Genomic DNA, 21,017 nt, shown 5'->3' with positions numbered 1-21,017 from the left:
ACACAAACAAAAAACAAACAAAACAAAAAAAGAAAAGAAAGAAAGAAAGAAAGAAAAGAAATCAGTTTTAGGAGCAGAAAGAAAAAAATGAAGAAAAACAGAGTTTTAGAGATCTGTGGGATACCATAAAATGTACCAATGTAGGAGTTCCAGAAGGACAAGGAGGAGGAGAAAGAATATTGAAAAAAATAATGGTCAAAACGTCCTTAAATTGATGAAAAACATTAACTTACACATCCAAGTAGCTCAATGAACACCGAGTAGGATAAATTCAAAGAGATTCATATCTATATGCATCATAATTAAATTTTCAAAAGATGAAGACAAAGAAAGTCTTAAAAACAACAGTCAAGAAATAACTTATTATCCACAAGAAATCCTCAAAATGATTTATAGCTTATTTTTCACCAGAAAACCCTAGAGACCAGAAGGAAGTGGGGTGACATTTCAAAATGGTGAAAGAAAAAACGCAGTCGAAATTTTTCTATCCTGAAAAACTACCCTTCAAAAATGAAGGTGAAATCAGTACTTTTGCAGATAAGCAAAAACTGAAAGAATTTGATAGCAGACCTTCCTTAAAAGAAAATTAAAGGGAGTCCTTTGGGCTGAAATGAAAGGACATGAGGCAGTGATTCAAATCCACATGAAAAAAAAAAGAGCAGTGAAAATATGTAGGTAAATAAAAAAGATAATATAAATGTAAGAGAGTGTAAGTCTATATTTTGTTTATAACTCTTTTTTCTCCTTTCTGAATGAAAACACAATGAAATGAAAATGAAATTATAAAAACAATTTCATTTATGATAGCGTGGTATTAAAAGACTAAAGTATGTAGAAATAAATTTAACAAAAGAAGTGTAAAACATCTTAACTCCTCAGTTACTCTGTTTGTGCCACATAATTCTTGCTGGAAACCTACTAACATATCATGTAATCCCAATAGCACTCATAAAATTCTCTTGAAAATGATAGCATCTTTTATTCCCTGCATCTTTGCATTGAACTGAATTAGAAAAGAATAGACCTCAGGATTGAACAAAATACCTGATGGGCAAAATAGACACAGAATCCTAGAAGGAGAACTGACAAGGAAAATTTGTTAAGTCTGAGATATCACTCTTAAAAGAACATTCCTTGTTAGCCAGTTTCACTGAAAAACCCCACAGGTTGAGTTCCACATTGCATTTTATTCCATTTTTCCACCTAAAGATCATCATAGTAGTTTTAAGCCCAATATCAAAATAAGGACTTTGATCTACCTTCAGGTGTGGCTTTTCTACTTATTAGCTGTCTGAAATTTAGCAAAATATTATCCTCATTTTCCTCATCATTAACAATGTTTCCATCTAATCAAAAGACTTTTTTAGTATAGTCAGTTTACAATGTTCTGTCAATTTCTGCTGTACAGCAAAGTGACCCAGCTATACATATATACTCATTCTTTATCTTGCATTATCCTCTATCATGTTCTAGCACAGATGACTGGATATAGTTCCCTGTGCCAAACAGCAGGATCTCATTGCCTATCCACCCCAAATGCAATAGTTTCATCTCAATTTTTTAATAATTGTATCTGAAAGAGATATTAGTTTTAAATGAGATAATGTATATCAATTGTTTAACAGAGTACCTGAATAAATAGAAGTTCAATAAATATTTTTAATATCTATTTATTTTAGGCCCACCATTCTCAGGCAACTACTGGTTTGCTTTTTGATACTACAGATTAGGTTTCATTTTCCAGAATTTCATACAAATGGAATCATCACCCCATGCACTCTTTTTTACCTGGGTGTTTTTCCTTCTTCTTCTTTCTTCCTTGTCACATATTTTTTTAATGGTGATGTTTCCTTTTTTAAATTTTATTTTTTAATTGAAGTATAGTTGACTTACAATGTTGTGTTAGTTTCAGGTATAGGGCAACGTGACTCAGTTATACACACATATATATCTATATAAATATATCTATATAAATATATAGATATACTCTTTTTCAGATTATTTTCCATTATAGATTATTATAAGACATTGAATAGAGTTCCCTGTGTTATACAGTAGGTCCTTGTTGTTTATTTGTTTTATGTGTAGTATTTTGTCAATCTCCAAATTCTAACTTACCTCTCACCCCCATCTCCTTTCCCCTTAGGTAATCATAATTTTGTTTTCTATGTCTGTGAGTCTATTTCTCTTTTGTAAATAAGTTCATTTGTATAATTTATTTTAGATTCCACATATAAATGATATGATATGATATGATATATTTGTCTTTCTCTGATTGCTTCACTTAATATGATAATCTCTAGGTCTATCTGTGTTGCTGCAAATAGTGTTATTTCATTCTTTTATGGCTGAGTAATAATAATATATATGTCACATCTTCTTTGACCATTCTCCTATTGATGGATATTTAGGTTGTAGATTCCATGTCTTGACTATTAGGAATAGTTTCTATGATGTTATGAACACTGGGGTACATGTATCTTTTCAAGTTATAGTTTTTTCTCTGGATATATGCCCAGGAGTGGGATTGCTGGATTATACAGCAACTCTTTTAGTTTTTTTACAAAGCCTCCATATTGTTCTCCATAGCGTCTGTACCAATTTATATTCACATCACTATTTACTATTTGTAGATTTTTTAATTGCCATTATGACTAGTGTGAGTTGATACCTCACTGTAATTTTGATTTGCATTTTCTTTATAATTAGCATTACTGATCACCTCTTCATATGCCTGTTGTCCATCTGTATCTTACCTAGCTTCCTTAATTCGGCTTTATTATTTTGGGATTCATCCATATTATTATGTTTATTTGTATTTTTTCACTTTTTATTGCTGAATAGTATTCCATTGCATGTGTACCACTATTTATTAATCAATTCTCAAGGTATTATTTTAATAAGAAAAATTAAAATTCTTGGGATTTGTTCTAAAGAAGGAAAATGTATTTTTCATTCTTCCATCAAAGAAAATTAGGAGACCTTAGCAACAAAGAGAAGGGGACACAGATTGAAGGTGGGCTGGTCCCTGCAACATAAGTACAGGACTAGACTTTAGGAGATAGCCAAAAGGAGATTCTGTATGGGCAAGCTAATTTATAGTTTTATGGTTTTCTTAATATCTTAATAATTAATTTTATTCCCAAATCTTTAATAAAAATCATGGTTAGAGTTCCCGTTGTGGCACAGTGGAAATAAATCCACCGAGTATCCATGAAGATGTGGGATTAATCCCTGGCCTCACTCAGTGGGTCGGGGATCCAGTGTTTCTGTGACTGTGGTATAGGTCACAGACATACCTCGGATCCTGTGTTGCTGCAGCTGTGGCATAGGTTGAAAGCTATAGCTCCAATTCTACCCCTAGCCTGGGAACTTTCATATGCCATGGGTGTGGCCCTAAAAAAATCATACCAAAACATTAAGGAAGAAATTATACCAACTCTGCATAAAGATTTTTAAAATTGGGCATCTTTATTGAGGCTAGCATTGCTTTGATACCAAATCCAGGGAAAAAAATGGATTACAAGAAAAGAAAGCTCTTGCCCAGTGTCTCTCATGAACACAGAGGCAAAAGATCTCAATAAAATATTGGCAAATAAAATCCAGCAATGTATTGTGCCCAAAAAGGGTTTATTGCAGGAAAATAAGTTAGTATAGCATTCAACCACCCATCAGTGTAATTCACTTACATTAACAGAATAAAGGGGGAAAATATGGTCAACTTAATAGATGCAGATAAAGCAGCATTTGACAATACTCAACATCCATTTATGATTTTTTTAAAAAACCTTTCAGGAATATAAGGAAACAATTTTTTTATTATAGCTGATTTACAATGTTCTATCAATTTCTGTTGTATAGCAATGTTCTGTCAATTTTTTCTGTACAGCAAAATTTTGCTGTATAGCAAAATAATATGAGAATCTTTTTTGCATATTATTTTCCATCACATTCTGTCACAAGTGATTGGATATAGTTCCCTGTTTTGCTTATCCATTTTAAATGTAATAATTTGTATCTACTAACCCCCAAATCACAGTCCATCCCACTCCTTCCCCCACTGCCATGGCAACCACAAGAGTGTTCTCCACTGTCTGGGAGACTGTTTCTGTTCTATAGATATGTTCATCTGTGCCATATTTTAGATTCCACATATAGCTGTTATCATATGGTATTTGTCTTTCTCTTTCTCACTTACCTCACTTACTATGAGAATCTCTGTTTGCAACCATGTTGCCACAAATGGCATTATTTTGTCATCCTTATGGCCAAGGAGTATTCCATTGTGTATGTGTACCACATCTTAATCCATTCATCTGTCAGTGGACATTTAGGTTGTTTCCATGTCTTGGCTATTGTGAATAATGTTGCAATGAACATGGGGGGGCATGTATCTTTTTGAATGAAAGTTTTGTCTAGATACATGCCCAGGAATGGGATTGCTGGATGATATGGTAGTTGCATATTTATTTATTTTTTGGGGAACCTCTATACTGTTTTCCATAATGGTTGTATCAATTTACATTCCTACCAGCAGTATAGGAAGGTTCTAAGGGAACTTCTTCAACTGGATAAAGAGAATCTACAAAAACCTATAGCCAACATTATATTTAGTGATTAAAGAACAAGTACTTCCTCCTAGGATCAGAAACAACACAAGTATGTCTACCCCTACCTTTTCTGTGAAGTAAGATGAAAAAAATAAAGGCAAAGAGAAGCAAGAAAATCTTCATTTGCAGATGACATGAAAGTTTTGTAGAATAATCTAATAAATCTACAAAAATCTTTTTAGAACTGAGTATAACAAAATACATGCAAAAGTTTTTTACTTAAAACTACATGATATATTATTTATTTATTTATTTATTCTGTTGTATAGCATGGGGACCAAGTTATACATACATGTATACATACTTTTTCTACCATTGTTGTGTTGCAATGTAAGTATCTAGACATATTTCTCAATGCTACATAGCAGGATCTCATTGTAAATCCATTCTAAGAGCAATAGTTTGCATCCATTAACCCCAAGCTCCTGCTCCCTCCCACTCCCTCCCTCTCCCCCTGGGCAGCCACAAGTCTATTCTCCAAGTCTATGATTTTCTTTTCTGTGGACACCTTCATTTGTGTTGTATATTAGATTCCAGTTATAAGTGATATCATATGGTATTTATCTTTCTCTTTCTGACTTATTTCACTCAGTATGAGTCTCTAGTTCCATCCATGTTGCTGCAAATGGCATTATTTGGTCTTTTTTATGGCTGAGTAGTAGTCCAGAAATAAACCCAGATACTATGGTCAATTAATCTTATGTCATTGTTTTTTTACGGCTGAGTAGTATTCCATTGTGTATATATACCACATCTTCCTAATCCAATCATCTGTCAATAGACATTTGGTTTGTTTCCAGCTCTTGGCTATTGTGAACAGAGCTGCAATAAACATGTGGGTGCATGTGTCTTTTTTAAGGAAAGTTTTGTCTGGATATATGCCCAAGAGTGGGATTGCTGGGTCATATGGTACTTCTATGTATAGATTTCTAAGGTTCCTCCATACCGTTCTCCATAGTGGTTATACCAGCTTACATTCCCACCAGCGGTGCAGGAGGGTTCCCTTTTCTCCACACCCCCTCCAGCACTTGTTATTTGTGGACTTATTAATGATGGCCATTCTGACTGGTGTGAGGTGGTATCTCATGGTAGTTTTGATTTGCATTTCTTTTATAATCAGCAATGTTGAGCATTTTTTCATGTGCTTATTGGCCATCTGTATATCTTCCTTGAAGAATGGTCTATTCAGGTCTTTTGCCCATTTTTCAATTGGGTTGTTGGCTTTTTTTGCTGTTGAGTTGTATAAGTTGCTTGTATATTTTATTTTATTTTATTTTATTTTATTTTTTTGTCTTTTTGCTATTTCTTGGGCCACCCCTGCGGCATATGGAGGTTTCCAGGCTAGGGGTCGAATCGGAGCCATAGCCACTGGCCTACGCCAGAGCCACAGCAACGCGGGATCCGAGCCGCGTCTGCAACCTACACCACAGCTCAGGGCAACGCCGGATCGTTAACCCACTGAGCAAGGGCAGGGACCGAACCCGCAACCTCATGGTTCCTAGTCGGATTCGTTAACCACCGTGGGAACTCCTGCTTGTATATTTTAGAGATTAAGCCCTTGGTCAGTTGCATCCTTTGAAACTATTTTCTCCCATTCTGTAAGTTGTCTTTTTGTTTTCTTTTTGGTTTCCTTTGCTATGCAAAAGCTTGTCAGTTTGATTAGGTCACATTGGTTTATTTTTACTTTTATTTCTGTTGCTTGGGAGACTGACCTGAGAAAATATTCATGAGGATGATGTCAGAGAATGTTTTGCCTATGTTCTCTTCTAGGAGTTTGATGGTGTATTGTCTTATATTTAAGTCTTTCAGCCATTTTGAGTTTATTTTTGTGCCTGGTGTAAGGGTGTGTTCTAGTTTCATTGATTTGCATGCAGCTGTCCCGGTTTCCCAGCAATGCATGCTGAATAGACTTTCTTTTTCCCATTTTATGTTCTTGCCTCCTTTGTCAAAGATTAATTGACCATAGGTATCAGGGTTTATTTCTGGGTTCTCTATTCTGTTCCATTGGTCTGTCTGTCTGTTTTGATACCAGTACCACACTGTTTTGATGACTGTGGCTTTGTAATATTGCTTGGCATCTGGGATAGTTATTCCTCCTGCTTGGTTTTTGTTTCTCAGGATTGCTTTGGCAATTCTGGGTCTTTTGTGGTTCCATATAAATTTTTGGATTGTTTGTTGTAGTTCTGTGGAAAATGTCCTGGGTAATATGATAGGGATTGCATTGAATCTGTAGATTGCTTTGGGTAGTATGGCCGTTTTTACAGTATTAATTTTTCCAATCCAGGAACAAGGAATATTTTTCCATTTCTTTATATCTTTAATTTCCTTGATTAATGTTTTATAGTTCTTGGCATATAAATCCTTTACCTCCTTGGTCAGGTGTATTCCCAGGTATTTGATTTTTTGGGGTGCAATTTTAAAAGGTATTGTATTTTTGTATTCCTTTTCTAATCTTTTATTGTTGGTATACAGAAATGTGACTGATTTCTGAATGTTAATCTGATATCCTGCTACTTTGCTGAATTTGTTGATCAGTTCAAGTATTTTTTGGGTTGAGTCCTTAGGGTTTTCTATGTGTAGTATCATGTTGTCTGCATACAGTGACAGTTTTATCTCTTCTCTTCCTATTTGGAGGACTTTTATTTCTTTTGTTTGTCTAATTGCTATGGCTAGGACTTCCAAAACTATGTTGAATAGCAGTGGTGAGAGTGGGCATCCCTGTCATGTTCCAGATTTGAGTGAGAAGGCTTTCAATTTTTTTCCAATGAGTATTATATTTGCTGTGGGTTTGTCATAAATGGCTTTGATTATGTTAAGGTATGTTCCCTCTATACCCACTTTGGCAAGAGTTTTTATCATAAATGGATGTTGGACTTTGTCAAATGCTTTTTCTGCATCTATTGAGATGATCATATGGTTTTTGACTTTTCTTTTGTTAATGTGGTGTATGACAATTGATTTGCTATGTTGAACCATCCTTGTGAACCTGGGATGAACCCCACTTGGTCATGGTGTATGATCTTTTTGATATGTTATTGGATTCAGTTGGCTAAAATTTTGTTGAGAATTTTTGCATCTATATTTATCAAAGATATTGGCCGATAGTTTTCTTTTTTGGTAGTATCTTTGTCTGGTTTTGGAATTAGGGTGATGGTGGCATCATAGAATGTCTTTGGGAGTGTTTCTTTTTCCTCAATCTTTTGAAAAAGTTTAAGGAGGATTGTATGTTTGGTAGAATTCACCTGTGAAGCCATCTGGTCCTAGGCTTTTATTTGTATGGAGGGTTTTTATGATGTATTCAATTTCATTTCTAGTGATCAGTCTGTTCAGTTGGTCTTTCTTCTTGATTCAGTTTTGTCAGGCTGTAAGATACTAGAAAGTTGTCCATTTCTTCTAGGTTGTCAAATTTGTTAGCATATAGTTGTTCATAGTATTCTCTTATGGTTTTTTGTATTTCTGCAGTATCTGTTGTGATTTCTCCTTTTTCATTTCTAATTGTGTTTATTTGGGTTCTTTCTCTCCTCTTCTTAGTGAGTCTAGCCAAGGGTTTGTCAATATTGTTTACCTTTACATAGAAGCAGTTCTTGGTTTTATTAATTTTCTCTATTATTTTTTGAATCTCTATTTTATTGATTTCCTCTTTGATCTTTATAATTTCCTTCCTTCTGCTATCTTTAGGTGTTTTTGTTCTTCTTCTAATTCATTTAGGTGGTGGGTTAAGTTGTCAATTTGAGATCTTTCGTCTTTTTTGAGGAAGGCCTGTAATGCTATGAATTTCCCTCTGAGCACCGCTTTTGCAGTGTACCATAGATTTTTGAGTGGTTGCGCCTTCATTATTGTTTATCTTGAGGTATTTTTTAACTTCCTTCTTGATTGTCTCCTTGACCTTGTCTCCTTGGTTTTTTAGTAGCATGTTGTTTAGTCTCCATGTAGGAGGTTTTTTTCCTCCTTTCTTTTCCTGTGGTTGATTTCTAGTTTCATACCATTGTGGACAGAGAAGATACTTGAAATAATTTCTATGCTCCTAAATTTGTTGAGGTTAGCCTTGTGCCCCAGTATGTGATCATTTCTTGAGGATGTTCCATGCACACTTGAGAAGGATGTATATTCTGATTTTTTTTGTATGTAGTGTCCTGAAGATGTCAATTAAGTCTAACTTTTCTATTGTTTCCTTTAAGATCTCTGTTGCTTTATTGGTTTTTTGTCTAGAGGATCTGTCTATTGATGTGAGTGGGGTATTAAAGTCTCCTACTCTGATTGTATTCCCATTAATTTTTCTCTTTATGTCTGTTAATATTTGTTGTATGTATCTGGGTGCTCCTGTATTTGGGGCATATATGTTGGCAATAGTAACATCCTCTTCTTGAATGGATCCTTTAATCATTAAATAGTGTCCTTTGTCTTTCTTTTAGGCTTTCATTTTAAAGTCTATTTTATCTGATATGAATTTTGCAACTCCTGCTTTCCTGTCATGTCCACTGGCATGAAATATTTTTTCCAACCCCCTCACTTTCAACCTATATGTGTTCTTTGTCCTAAGGTGAGTTTCTTGTAGGCAGCAGATTGAAGGTTTTTGCTTTTTTATCCAATCAGCCACTCTGTGTCTTTTGATTGGAGCATTCAGTCCATTGACATTTAAGGTGATAACTGCTAGATGATTATTTATTGCCATTTTAAACCTCATTTTCTACTTGATTCTATGATTCTGCATTCTTTCTTTCTTTTTTTGGTTGGATGGTCTCCAATTATTTTCTGCTTGAGTGTTTTTCTTTTCATTTTTTGTGAATGTAATGTTTGGTTTTGATTTGTGGTTGCCCTGTTTTTTAAGTATGTTAACCCCTTCCTATAATTGTGTGTTTTAGCCTGATACTCCTGTAGGTTCAAACACTTCATTACCATAATAAAATTAAAAAAAAAGAAAATTAAAAAATGAATCTATTTATTTCCTTACTTACCTTGCCCACATTTTATGATTTTGATGTCTCTTTATTTTTTCTTTTTTAATTTTATTTTGTTTTAAACATGTTCATGATTAGATATGTATGCAGGCTTATTTAAGTGACTGCTCTCTGATTGTGGTTTTCTCCATCCTAGTTCTTCCTCTCTCTCTTTTTTCTTTTTCCTTTTTTTTTTTTGATTTAGAGAAGCCCTTTCAATATCTCTTTTAGAATGGGTTTTGTATTGCTGTATTCTTTTAGTTTTTGTTTGTTGGAAAAAAATTTTATTTCCCCTTCTATTTTAAATGATATTCTTGTTGGATAGAGTATTCTAGGTTGCATATTTTTTCCTTTCAGCACTTTAAATTTCTCTTGCCATTCCCTCCTGGCCTGTAGAGTTTCTGTAGAGAAATCATGTGATAGCCTTCTGGGGTTTCCCTTATAAGTGACATTTTTCTTTTCTCTTGCTGCCTTTAGGATCCTTTCTTCATCATTAACTTTTGCCATTTTTATTATAATGTGTCTTGGTGTGGGTCTATTTGGGTTCAACTTGTTTGGGGCCTTCTGTGCTTCCTATATCTTGAAATCAGTATCCTTTAGATTTGGAAAGTTTCAAATGATAATTTCTTCAAATATATTTTCCATCCCCTTATCTTTTTCTACTCCTTCTGGAATTCCTATTATGTGTAGATTGGCCCACTTTATATCATCCCATAGGTCTTTTATATTGATTTCATGATTTTTCATTTGGTTTTCTGTCTGCTGTCCTGTGTGGGTGATTTCCATTATTCTATCTTCCACATCACTAATTTGTTCTTCTGCATTATTCATTCTGGTTTTTACTGCCCTTAGCTCAGTTTGTATCTCTGCAAATGAATTTTCTAGTTTTTCTTGGCTCCTTCTTATTTTTTCTAGTTCCTTTCTGAGGGAGTCTGCATTACTGTTCATATCTTCTCCTAATTCCTTCAGTATTTTTTCACTATCTCCCTTTTGAACTCCAAGTCTATCAGACTGCAGAGTTCTGTTTCATTGTTGACTGCTTTAGGTGAGTTCTCCTGTTGGTTTAACTGGGAATGGTTTCTGAACTTCATCTTGCTTGTTATTTTTGTTTCTTGGTGGAGGTGTACTCCCTGTGGCTGGGCAGGGCTTGCCCTGGCACTGCTGTGGAGTGTTTCCTGAGGGCTGGTGGTGTTGGCCAGTCTTTGAGGCACTGGGGCATTTCCTGAGGGTTGGCGGGCCTAGCAGGGTCACTCTGAAGCAAAGGAGGACTTCCCGAGGGCAGGTGGGACTGGAAGGACTGCTTGGAGGCAGACTTCCTGTGGCCAAGCAGAGCTTGCTCTGGTGTTTCTGGGTTGCAGAGCTCTTCCAGGGGGCAGGTGGTGCTGGGAAGCTGCTCCAAGGGAGTGCAGCACCTTCTGAGGGCAGGAGCAGCTAGCCAGGCCGCTGGGAGACAAAGAACTTCCCCAGGGCAGACTGGACTTGCAGGACCACCCCATGATGGAAACAGACTTCCTGTGGCTGGGAAGCTCTTGCCCTAGTGCTTCTAGGCCACAGCTTGTTTTACCCAGTTATGTCACAAGATTCTTGCAGTCATTGGAAGTTTAAGTTCTTCTGCCAGCATTTATTTGCTGTTCTATGTGAGTTGTTTAATATGTAGATGTGTTTTTTTGTTGTGTTTGTGGGAGTGGGCAAGTGCATCCCCCTACTCTTCCGCCATCTTGCCTTCTCTATCAAAAGTACATGATATTAAAGATCTAAATAAATAGGGATATACCTTTCTAATGATCAGATCAGAAGAATTAGTATTGTTAAAGTGCCAAATCTTCCAAATTGAGCTGTAGATTCAGTGAAATCTTTTTTTTTTTTTTTTGACTTTTTTCCATTTCTTGGGCCACTCTCACGGCATATGGAGGTTCCCAGGCTAGGGGTCAAATCGGAGCTGTAGCTGCCAGCCTACGCCAGAGCCACAGCAATGCAGGATCTGAGCCGCGTCTGCAACCTACACCACAGCTTATGGCAATGCCGGATCTTTAACCCACTGAGCAAGGCCAGGGATCGAACCCGCAACCTCCTGGTTCCTAGTTGGATTCGTTAACCTCAGTGAAATCTTAATCAAAATTCTAGCAGGCTTTCTTTCTTTCTTGCTTTCTTTCTTTTTTTTTTTGAAATTTACAAGCTGCATAAAAATGCAAAGAATCAGGGAGAGGATCAAGATGGTAGAGGAGTAAAACATGGTGCTCAGCTTCTCCGACAAACACATAAAAAAATACACATAAACAATTCACACAGAACTTCTACTGAATGCTGACAGAAGAACTTAATCCTCCAAAAAGGCAGGAAACCCTCCATATAACTGAATAGAACAAAAGATAAAAAAGAGAGGAAGAAAAAAAAGGAATCAGTACAGATGGGAACAGCACTCCTGAGGGGGAGCTGTAACAGAGAAAAAGAATGTGCACCCTGGGAGGCCACTTAACTGATGAGATGAGCCAAGATGGACAGGGAACCTCAAAGTCCTAGAGAAATGCACAGCAGCTGAACTGAGAAGGGCAAAGCAGAGAGAGGGCCACACAGACCTTCAGTACAACTTCCCCTGTACACCACAGCCTGAGATGCTTGGGTGAAGTCTGAGCACTGGAGATTCAGGCTCTGGAGGTCAGTTCTGGGGAGAGGACTAGAGTCAGCTGTGTGGTGACAGCCTGAGGGGCTAGGGAGTGGTGCATCGCAGGCTGGAGAGTGGAGCACCACAGCCGAGGGAGTGCAGGAGGAGGCAGAGACCCACAGGAGAAGTGAGGGAGCCTTGTTGTGGAGGGCTAGAGAAGGAGGGGTGGGACTACCATAGGAATATCTTTCTCTGTGCTCGTGGGCTCTCAGGTGGCAGAGTGCTTCCTGTACAGGCTACAGATAGCAGGGCATCTCTTTCACAAGCTATAGGCTGTGGGGCATCTCTTGTGTGGTCTGCGGGATATGGGGCACCTCCTCCATAGGCTATGAGTGGTGGGGGCAAACAGCCACAACCATCTCAGACTCCAGGAGTGGGTGTGGCCCACCACCACTAGCGGTCTGTGAACAGGCACCACCTGTGGCTCCAGTCACTTCAGGGGTAGCCACAGAGTAGGGCACTGCAGCTGGGTGCCACCCATTGTTGCTGGGAACCCCTTGCTCTTGCAAGGCTCTGGGCACTGCCTTTACCTGTCTGAGGGTCATGGCCACTTCTCAGGGGCCTGCAACAAGGAGCAGCTGGAACCACCTCCCCATGGGTCCTTGCCACTGTCAAGAATCCAGACACCAGCCACTGGCTATAGGCCCTGCCCACTGCCTCCACCTCCCTGGAAGCACACACAGGCCATATATCAGCACACCCCCTATCAAGGGGATAGTAACCTGCACACACACTGAGGAAAGGGAGAGCAAGCATACAAACCAAAAGCAGCCCTCTTACAAAAAGAAAGAAACAAAAAAAAAAAAAAAAAAGAAAGAAACAATTATCAAGCCCTAACAAACTACCAAGGGGCACTCTCACATATAAATAGCCCTCCAGGATTTCAGTAGTTGTTTTCCCTCAACTCACAGAATAGGAAAAGTATACATAAAATGAAGACACTCAGGAGCTATTCCCAGTTAAAAGAACAGAAGAATTCCCTTGAAGGAGAAAACAATGAAACAGACCTCTGCAGTTTAACAGACACTGAGTTCAAAAAGGAGATAGTGAGGAGTTCCTGTCTTGGTGCAGCAGAAACGAATCCAACTAGGAACCATGAGGTTACAGGTTCAACCCCTGGCCTCTCTCAGTGAGTTAAGAATCCAGCATTGCCATGAGCTATGGTGTAGGTTGCAGACGTAGCTTGGATCTAGTATTGCTGTGGCCCTAGCATAGGCCAGCAGCAACCGTTCTGATTGGACCCCTAGCCTGGGAACCTCCATATGCCATGGGTGTGGCCCTAAAACAGAAAGAACAACAACAACAAAAAGAAGATAGTGAAAATTATGAAGGATTTAAGAGAAAATGTGAAGGAATTCAGAGTAGGTATCAACAGTAATGCAAATTACTTTAGAAAGGACCTAGAAAATATAAGGAGGAGCCAAGAAAAATCAGAAAATTCATTTGCAGAGCTGCAAGCTGAGTTAAAGCCACTGAGGAGCAGAATAAATAATGCAGAGGAAAGAATTAGTGACTTGGAAGACTAAATGATAGGAATCACCCAATCAGGACAGCAGACAGAAAACTAAATGAAAAAACATGAATGCAAAATAAGAGATCTATGGGGTAATATAAAGTAGGCCAATCTATGGGTAATAGGGATTCCAGAAGGAAAAGAAAAAGAACAGGGGATTGAAAATATATTTGAAGAAATTATGGCTGAAAACTTTCCAGACCTAAAGTAAACAGATATCAAGATACAGGAAGCACAGAGGTCCCCAAACAAGTTGAACCCGAAAAGACCTATACCAAGACATATTAATATAAAAATGGCAAAAGTTAAAAGATAAGGAGAGGATTCTAAAGGCAGCAAGAGAAAAACAAAGAGTTATTATAAGGGAATCCTCATATGTCCATCAGCTGATTTCTCAACAGAAACACTACAGGCCAGAAGAGACTGGAAAGATATATTCAAAGTTCTAAAAGGGAATACCCTACCCAGGAAAAATATCATTTAAAATTAGAAGAAGAAATTAAAAAATTTCTCCAACAAACAAAAACTAAAAGAGTACAGCAATACTAAACCCATTCTAAAAGAAATACTGGGAGTTCCTGTCATGGCTCAGTGGTTAATGAACCTGAGTAGTAACCATGAGATTGTGGGTTTGATCCCTGGCCTTGCTCAGTGGGTTAAGGATCCGGTATTGTTGTGAGCTGTGGTGTAGGTCACAGAGACCACTTGGATCCCACATTGCTGTGGCTGTGGCAAAGCCTGGCAGCTACAGCTCCAATTAGACCCCTAGCCTGCAAACTTCCATATGTCATGGCTGCACCCCTAAAAAGACAAAAAAGACAAAACAAATAAAATAAAATACTGAAAGGTCTCCTCTAAATAGGAAAGAAGTAAGAAAATATAGGATGGAGGAAATCACAATTGGAAAGTAATCACTTAAATAAGCCAGTATACAGATCTAAAAGAAAAAAAAACTATTTTAAAAGCAACAATAAACACATGTAATAGCAAAAGGATAAATATGAACATGTTAAAAAAGGACATCAAAATCAAAATGTGGGGAAGGAAAGTAAGAAAATCTAAACTTTTTTTTTTCTGGAATGTGTCTGAGCCTATATGACTATCAGGCTAAAGCAAACAGATATAGGAAGGGATTAAAATACTTGAAAAACAGCACAATGAGAAATCAAAACCAAATAATACATTATCAAATGCTAAAAAGAAGAGAACATAGCATAAAAAAAGGAAATCATTAAACCAAAAAAAAGAAAGGAACAAAGGAGAAACATAGAATCAACTGGAAAACAAGGGTTAAAAAGGCAATAAATATATATTTACCAATAAATACCTTTAATGTCAAAGTGGTCCAATCAAAAGACATAGAGTGGCAGACTGGATCAAAAAACGAGCCTACAATATGATTCCTACAAGAGATTAACCTGAGGACAAAGGACACGTATAAGTTGAAAGTGAGGAGACGGATGGAGAAAGATATTACACATAAACCTAAGTGACAGGAAAGTGGGAGTCACAATACTCATATTAGACAAAATAGACTTTAAAACAAAGAACATAAAGACATACAAAGAAGGACACTATTTCACAATAAAAGGATCAATTCAAGAAGAGGGTATTACACTTGTTAATATATATGTTCCCAATGTAGGAGAACCCAAATACATACAACAAATACTAACAGACATAAATGGAGAAGTCAATGGGAATACAATAATAGTAGGAGCCTTTAACACCCCACTCACATCAATGGACAGAAAATCAATAAGGCAAAAGAGATCCTAAATGATACAATAGAACAGTTAGACTTAAATGATATTTTTAGGAGAATACATCCAAAAAAACCCTGGGATATACATTCTTTTCAAGTGCACATGGAACATTTTTGAGGATTGACCACATACTGGGGCACAAAACTAACTTCAACAAATGTAAGAATGTAGAAATTATTTATTTATTTTTGTCTTTCTGCCTTTTCTAGGGTTGCTCCCATGGCATATGGAGTTTCCCTGGCTAGGGGTCTAATTGGAGCTGCAGCCACTGGCCTACACCAGAGCCATAGCAACATGGGATCCAAGCCATGTCTGCAACCTACATCACAGCTCATTGCAACGCCAGATCCTTAACCCACTGAGCAAGGCCAGGGATTGAACCTGCAACCTCATGGTTCCTAGTCAGATTTGTTAACCACTGAGCCATGACAGAAAATCCCTAGAAATTATTTTAAACATCTTCTCTGACCATGATGGCATAAAAGCAAAAATCTAATGAGAAAAAACTGACTACACGGGGACTAAACAACATGCTATGAAAACACCAATGGGTCAAGGAGGAAAGCAAAATATTAATTAAAAAATACTGCAAGTGTAATGATAATAAAAACACAACTATTCAAAATCTATAAGGTGCTGCAAAAGCAGTTGTTAGAGGGAAATTCATAGTGGTACAGGATTTCCTCATAAAAGAAGAAAAATCTCAAATATACAACTTAACATACCACCAAAAAGAATAAGAAAAAGAAGAACAAACAAAACCTAAAGTCAGCAGAAGGAAGGAAATCATAAAAACCAGAAAGGAAATCAATAAACTAGAGATTCAAAAAACAACAACAAAAAGGTCAATTAAATCAAAGCTGTTTTTTTGAAAGGGTAAACAAAATTGACAAACTTCTGGCCAGACTCACCAAGAAGAAGAAAGAACCCAAATAAAAACATAAGAAATGAAAAAGGAGAAATCTCAATATATACTGCATAAATATAAAAAACCATGAGAATACTATGCCAACAAATTTGACAACCCAGAAGAAATGTACCACTTTTTAGAGACATACAGCCCACCAAAACTTAATCAAGAAGAAATAGATTCAAACAGATCAATCACTAGAAATGAAATTGAGTACATAATAAAAACACTCTCTACAAACAAAAGTCTTGGACCAGATGCCTTCACAGGTAAACTCTACCAAACATACAAAGAAGAACTTATACTTATCCTTCTGAAGCTTTGCCTAAAGGTTGAGGAAGAAAGAACATTCTCAAAGACATTCTATGAAGTCACATCACCCTAATACCAAAACCAGACAAAGATACTACCAAAAAAGGAAATTATAGGCCAATATCTTTGATGACTGTAGATGCAAAAGTTCTCAACAAAATTTTAGCAACCAAATCCAACAATACATAAAAAAATTCATACACCATGGCCAAGTGGGATTCATCTCAAGTTCTCAAAGATGGTTCAACATATGTAAATCAATCGACGTCATACACCACATTCACAAAAGAAAACTCAAAAACCACATGATCCTCTCAATAGATGGAGAAAAAGCATTTGACAAAATCCAACATCCATTCATGATAAAAACTTACCAAAGTGGGCACAGAGGGAACATACCTTAACATCATATAAGCCATTTATGACAAACCCACAGCCAGCATAATACTCAATGGAGAAAAGCTGAAAGTTTTCCTGCTAAAATCTGGAACATGACAAGGATGCCCACTCCCACCACTTTCATTTAACATAGTATTGGAAGTAATAGTCACAGCGATCATATAAACAAAAGAAATAAAATGTATCCAAATTGGAAGAGAAGAGGTAAAATTGTCACTGTATGCAGATGACATGATACCATGTATAGAAAACCCTAAGGATCCCATGCAAAAACTACTTGAACTGATCAATGAATTCAGCAAGTAGCAGGATACAAGATTAACATTCAGAAATCAGTTGCATTTTTGTATTCTAACAATGAAATATAAGAAAAAGAATATAAAAATACAATACCTTTTATGATTGCATCCCCCAAAATTAAATACCTAGTAATGAATCTGACTAAGGATGTGAAAGACTTATATGCTGAGAACTATTAAACATTAATCAAGGAAATTAAAGAGGCTTCAAAAAAATGGAAAGATATACCATGCTCCAGGATTGGAAGAATTAAGATTGTTAAAATGGCCATACTACCTAAAGCAATCTACAGGTTTAATGCAATTCCTATCAAATTACCCATGACATTCTTTACAGAACTAAAACAAACAAAAACAATCCTTAAATTTATATGGAACCATAAAAGACCCAGAATCACCAAAGTCATCCTGAGAGGGGAAAATGCAGGAGGCAAAACTCTCCCAGACTTTCAACAATATTATAAAGCTACAGTAATCAAGACAGTGTAGTACTCATAGGAAAATAGACATACAGACCAATGGAACAGAATAGGGAGCCTAGAAATAAACCCAGACATCTATGGTCGATTAATCTTTGACAAAGCAAGTGAAAATGTAAAATGGGAAAAAGACAGTTTCTTTAGCCAGTGGTGCTGGGAAAATTGGACAGCTGCATGTAAATCAATGAAACTAGAACACACTCTCATACCATGCACAAAAAAAAACTCAAAACGGCTTAAAGACTTAAGCTTAAGGGAGTTCTTGTTGTGGCTCAGTGGTTAACGAATCCGACTAGGAACCATGAGGTTTGTGAGTTCGATCCTTGGCCTTGCTCAGTGGGTTAAAAGATCTGGCGTTGCGGTGGCTCTGGTGGTGTAGATCACAGATGTGGCTCAGATTCTGCACTGCTGTGGCTCTGGTGTAGGGGTCTGATTAGACCCCTAGCCTGGGAACCTCTATATGCTGCGGGTACAGCCCTAAAAAGACAAAAGATGAGAGAAAAGAAAAAAAAAAAAAAGACTTAAGCTTAAGACAAAACACCATAAAACTCCAGAAGAGAACATAGGAAAAACATTCTTTGACATCAACTGCACAAATGTCCTCTTAGGTCAGTCTCCCAAGGCAATAGAAATAAAACCAAAAATAAACCAATGGGACCTAGTCAAACTGACAAGCTTTTGCACAGCAAAGGAAACCATACAAAAAGACACCCTAGGAATGGGAGAAAATAGTTGCAAATAATGCAACTGACAAGGCCTTACACTCAAAAATATACAAACAACTCATGATTCAACAGTAAAAAAACAAACAGCCCAGTTAAAAAATGGGCAGAAGACCTGAATAGACATTTTCCAAAGAGGACATATGATGGCCAACAGGTATATGGAAAAATGCTCAACATCACTAATTATTAGAGAAATGCAAATCAAAACTACAATGAGGTAGCACTTCACACCAGTCAAATTACTTATCATTAATAAGTCTACATAAAAAAATGCTGGGAGTGTGTGTGGGGAAAAGGGACCCCTCCTACACTTTTGGTGGGGATATAAATTAGTCCAACCACTATGGAAAACAGTATGGAGGTACCTCAGAAAACTAAATATAGAAGTACCATATGATTCAGCAATCTCCTGGGCATATATCTAGACAAAACTTTCATTCTAAAAGATACGTGCACCCCTATGTTCATTACAATACCATTCAAAATAGCCAAGACATGGAAACAACCTAAATGCCCATCGACAGATGAATGGATTAAGAAGATGTGGTTCATATACACAAAGGAATACTACTCAGCCATAAAAAGAATACAATGATGCCATTTGCAGCAACATAAATGGAACCAGAGACTCTCACACTGAGTGAAGTAAGTCAGAAAGAAGACAAAAACGATATGATATCACTTATATGTAGAATCTAAAACATGGCACAGATGAATTTATCTACAGAAGAGAAACAAATGGACATAGAGAACAGATTTTTGGTTGCCAGAGGGGAGGGATTGGGATGGACTGGGAGTCTGGATTAGTAGATGTGAACTATTACGTTTAGGACAGATAAGTAATGAAGTCCAGCTGCATAGCATAGGGAACTATATCCAATCAATTGTGATAGAACATGCTAGAAGATAATATGAGAAAAAGAATGTGAGAAAATTCTGTCACTTTGTTGTACAGCAGGAATTGACAGAACATTGTAAATCAACTATAGTAAAATGATTTTAAAAAGATTTGGAAACTTCCAAAAGAAATACTTCTCTTTCTATGGATATTACTACTTTTCTGTGAATAAAGGTACTTCGATCACCTCAAAAAAGATTGGAAAAAATCAAAAATACCAAAACAACTTTGAAAAAGAAGAGAGTTGCTTACACTACCTGATTTCAAGACTTATAAATGTACAATAATCAAGACATAGTATTGGTGTAAGGATAGGTATGCAGATAAAGACAATGGAACATAAGGATAGATGTACAGGTGAATGAGACAAAGTAGAGAGCCAGAAATAACCTGCAAATATATGGTCAATTGATTTTTGACAAAAGTGCCAAGGTAATTCAATAGAGAAAAATAATTTTTCAATAGAGTCATGGCACAATGGGTTATCCATTTGCCAAAAAAAAAGAACTTCAACCCCTCCTTCATATCATGTACAAAAATTAACTTAAAATGACATAGATCATAGACCTAACTGCAAAAGTTAAAACTATAACACCTCTAAAGGAAAACGTAGGAGAAAATTCTCGTGAACTTGAATAAAACAATGATTTCTTAGAGGAGGCACAAAAAGAAGGAACCACAAAACAAATTGATAAAATGGACTTTAAGAAAATCAAAGACTCTGCTCTTTGACATATTATGGCCTGATGAACTACACTTTTGAAAGATTTGTGAATACACCTGTAAGGAAAGAGTGGCAGTAACCTGGACAATCCAGGTCCAAAATGGTAAGAACAACCTGTGGCGTGTGGATCCTGTTCAGATTTATTTCAGAACTACCGCTCCTGGGCTTTGGCTGCTTCTGCCACCCTGCTCTTAACATAACCAGCGATGTCAAATGAAGGGCAGGTTCTGGCATGGTGACCCTCATGATTGTGGTGACAGTAGCTGGAACAGCTCTGACCCAACCAGACCTGTGGAGGGAGGTTCCAGATTCACTCATGGCTACAGAGAAGGACTGGGTAACACTGTATGGAAATGGGAAAAACTGGACCAATGAGAAAAGGAGACTGGAAGTAGCCTGAAGATAATTTTCTTTTCATTCCTTCCCTGTGGACTATGTTGAGGGCTTTTGGGAAACAATCACATGCAAACAAACAGCCATGCCTGTGTGTGGTGTTTTTTTGCCTTTTCTTGGGCTGCTCCTGTGGCATATGGAGGTTCCCAGGCTAGGGGTCGAATCAGAGCTGTAGCCGCCGGCCTACACCAGAGCCACAGCAATGTGGGATCTGAACCGCGTCTGCAACCTACACCACAGCTCAAGGCAATGCCAGATCCTTAACCCACTGAGCAAGGCCAGGGATCGAACTCACAACCTCATGGTTCCTAGTCGGATTCGTGAACCACTGAGCCACGACAGGAACTCCATGCCTGTGTGTTTTTGTGTGTGTGTGATGCTTTGGCTAGT

At 37.2% G+C, this 21,017-nt stretch overlaps 1 protein-coding gene across 2 annotated transcripts in view; it reads right to left on the bottom strand.

The window, feature by feature from the left end:
* The window catches only part of ANKFN1 (ankyrin repeat and fibronectin type III domain containing 1), a 343,361-nt gene that overhangs the window by 165,433 nt on the left and 156,911 nt on the right, over window positions 1-21,017 (bottom strand). The gene's annotated exons all lie outside the window — the stretch shown is intronic.

The sequence above is a fragment of the Sus scrofa genome, chromosome 12 (genome assembly GCF_054392235.1).
Source record: "Sus scrofa isolate SSC_HxYL_T2T_F1_AM1 chromosome 12, Sscrofa_HxYL_maternal_Yorkshire_Landrace_v2.0, whole genome shotgun sequence".
NCBI classification, from domain to species: Eukaryota; Metazoa; Chordata; class Mammalia; order Artiodactyla; family Suidae; genus Sus; species Sus scrofa.
This window is presented reverse-complemented; position numbering and strand designations above follow the sequence as displayed.